We start from the raw sequence: 4,043 nt of genomic DNA on the forward strand, positions 1-4,043 counted from the left end.
TCCTAGCTGAGAGTCCACTGCCCTGCACCGTGAGACTAGAAAGTTCCCTGGTGTGTCACTCACGTGCTCCATTCTCGGGGAAATGTCTACCTACTTATGTTTCCACTTTTCTGGTTTTGCCTGTTACAGAATTCCATAAACGAACCATACACTGTGCTCATTAGACTCTTAAGGTTCCTTGTCTTCAGACTGAGAATTAGCTTTTCTTTAAATACTTGGCTGGGGTCACAGTAAAACCATTCACTTCCAGATACCTTTGAGCGAATATTTTATTTAAATACTTGAACCTGTTTTTCCAAACAGTTATCCAATAAGGACATTTTATTCTATCTAGAGATTTCATTAATATCTTATAATCTGGCTGGAAATTATTTTATTATTTACATCTCATAAGATAGGACACTAAGTTCTCTCTTTCACTAAGTTTCTCTCTTCCAGATAGTATTCTGTTGCTCTCAGTTTGGCTTCATTTTGTCAGAGACAACACCTGGTGTGTCTTCCATCCTTTGATTTCGGCCCATAGTAGAATCCATGTTGATTATCTTCTGCACACCTTAAAGTGTGTTTCCTGATGTCACTGAGTAGCCTGTGTTATTTAGGCTATGTTGACAATGTTTTTTTTTTTTCCTTCTATTGGATATTTTCTTTATTTACATTTCAAATGTTATCCCCAGGTCTCCCTTCAGAAACCCCTATCCTATTCCCCCTCCCCACCACCCACCCACACACTCCTGCCTTCCTGCCCTGGCCTTCCCCTACACTGGGGCATCAAACCCCCTCAGGCCCAAGGGCCTTTCCTCCCACTTAAGTTTAACAAGGCCATCCTCTGCCACATATGCAGCTGGAGCTCTGGGTCTCTCCATGTGCATTCTTTGGTTGATGGTCCAGTTCCAGGGATCTCTGGGGCAGGGGGTTCTGGCCTATTGACACTGTTGCTCCCTTCCCCCACTGGGCTGCAAACCTCCACAGCTCCTTTAGTTCTTTCTCCAACTGCACCATCAGGAGCCCAGAGCTCAGTCCAATGGTTGGTGGCAAGCTATACCACTCCTGGGCATATAACCAGAAGATGTTCCAACATGAAATAAGAACATATGCTCCACTATGTTCATAGCATATAAACCTTATTTATAATAGTTAGAAGCTGAAAACAACCCAAATGTCCCTCAACAGAGGGATGGAGGGATGGATACAGAAAATGTGGTACATTTACACAATGGAGTACTACTCAGCTATTAAAAACAATGACTTCATGAAATTCACAGGCAAATGGATGGAACTTGAAAATATCATCCTGAGTAGGTAGCACAAAAGAATACACATGGAATGCACTCACTGATAAGAGGATATTAGCCCAAGAATTCGAAATACCCAAGATACAATTCACAGACCATAGGAAGCTCAAGAAGAGGGAAGACCACAAAGTGTGGATGCTTCAATGCTTCTTAGAAGGGGGGACAAAATACTCACAGGAGGAAATATGGAGATAAAGTGTGGAGAAGAGACAGAAGGAAAGGTCATGCAGAGACTACCCTGCCTGGGGATCCATCCCATATACATTGACAATGTTCTGTCACCATGTATTTCTGAGTTATTGTTGGTATTTCTAATTGCGATGCTCGATTTGTATGATCAGCTTGCAGATTCACTGGTGTTGGTATAGAAAACCATCTCTTCCCCGCACTTCCCCAATGTTTCTTTTTAATGGATGCATCTTTCCATTTGCCCGTCACATCAGATTATATCACATAGGAGACTGTGCTTTATGGACTTGAGCCTTCTATTCCAGCTTGTATTTTAGGATCTTGTTCTGTTTCTGTGGCTCTGGAGGTGGAAGTCAGGGTCTCATTCCCACTGAACTTCACCCTCAGCATTCCAAGGCTTTACCTTCTTATTTTACAGCACCTCCAGGGTTTACACTCAATTTCGTTATTCCTGTGGATTAAGTTTAAAATTACCACCTTGAGACTTGGTTCCTGTTGGGCTTCTTGATTATCTGTTCAAAACCAAAACCGAAACCGAAACCAAAACCAAAACCAAAACCAAACCAAAAATCCCTCTAACATCCATTTTGTACTGAGTGAATTTTGTTCTGCTGTTTTGTTGTTGTTGTTGTTGTTGTTTTTAGCAATTACCTTGAGATCTGTACTTTGTCAAGTGGGTGGTTGGTTACAGGTTTATGTTTAACCCACCACCATGTACTTTCTACTTACATACAATGAAAGGACTGCATCATCATGCTACCTTTGATCCTTCCATGCCTATTTTATTGCACCTTCTTGAGTGTGCACACAATGCATCCTGTCCACGTGCACCCTACCCTCTCTGATCTCTCTGATCTGTCCTCTCTCTGCCTGTCCCACAGTTCCCAGTTCTCTCTCATATTCATGTTCTCTCATCTGCTGTATGATCGCAGGTTCGAAGCTATCTGCTGGAGCCTGCAGCTTCACCAGTGGGCACACAACTGAAGACCACTCCTGTCCCTCTCTCAGAAGCCACTAGGAGCTATAGTCTATCGGGAAGAGGTAATCGTGTGCAGACAACCTCAGTTGCTTTGAGATCATGCCTGCAATGCCTGCACTGTACACAGAAGTCAGCCCTTTGTAGCCCTTCTTCCTATACTGTGGCTCTTAGGTTCTTTCTGCCCCTCTTCTGTGTTGTCCTCTGAGCCTTACAGAGCATGGTATAGATGTCTTCCTTAAGGCACTGAAAGGTCATCTCTTCTCATCACCTTGGGCATCCGTGAATTCTGTAATCCTCACCATCCACTGCAAAGGGAAGCTTCCCGAGTAAGGTTAAGAGTAGCATTTGTCACTGGATATAAACCTAAATATTTAGAAGGTAGTTTGGCGCCAATTCATTTTGTTATTGCATGCTATAAACCTCACATAATTTAAAAAATAAGTTTTGTTTAAACAATGAGATTTAAGAATAAATTGTAGGAAAAATATATTTATCATGTGGTTATATGACTACTAACTCTCTCTCACCCTGTGTAGATTCATAATTTCATCTGGTGTTGCTTTCCTTGTGCCTGAAGGTACCAGTGATAATAAACATATATACATACACATACCATATACACATATAGTTTAAAATAAATTTTCCCATCTGGGATAACAATGTCCCCCCCCCCCCCAAGAACTATAGACTTTCTAATAAAACCCCAAGAACAAGCACAGGAAGCCCTCTTTTTGAGTTCCTGGTCACCTTTGTCAAAGAGGTTCTCAAAACTTTAAAGGCTATTGTTATTGGTTTTTATTGACCTGAAAAGATCCACAACTACTGAATTCAAACATATTGATATGGGTACAATGCCAGAAGAATACTTCAAAAACGAACCGGAAAAAGTGTCCATGGACCTGGAAGAAGATATGAGAAGCAGATGAGTTCTGTCCAGGACCCGGGGAGGAGAATTAGCAACCTAGACAGAAAGGCAAGCAACACGTGTGAGCCTCTGAACCACATTCATGAGCCACAGGTCGTCAGCATGGGAGAAAGGAAAGTGGGGTTCTGAGAAAAGACAAACACACAGAACTGCTAGAGATGTTAGAAAACAAACAACCTGCGATGAATCAGATAAAAAAAGGAAGAAAACAGCATCTGTGGGCTCTCCCAAGACCGGAGAACCAAGTTGACAGCATACCCATTCACACAGCAATAAATAAGGACAAAACACATGCGGCCATAGTGTCCAAGGACTCCGGGCTGAGACCAAGAGACCAAATTTAAGAACCTATGGGATAGTTGGAGCTGAGATAAACACTGAAAACACATAGACTCTGGTCAATGGAATTAAGAAGTGTCCCCCCTCCCCCCAGTGTACAAGGGGAAAGTCATGCAAACACAAGACACACAGAGACACCAAAATAAAAATTGTAGGAAAAAAATTCCCCATGATATTTGTCAAGATATCAAAAACAGAGAGGAAATAAAAATATTTAAATTCATTTGAGAAAAAAATGTCAGCTCACTCACAATGACAGAAATATCAGAATACCAGTCTTAAATTCACAAGGAAGCACACAAGGTCACGAAAGTGAAGA

This window comes from Mus musculus, chromosome 13 (genome assembly GCF_000001635.26).
Source record: "Mus musculus strain C57BL/6J chromosome 13, GRCm38.p6 C57BL/6J".
Classification (NCBI taxonomy): Eukaryota; Metazoa; Chordata; class Mammalia; order Rodentia; family Muridae; genus Mus; species Mus musculus.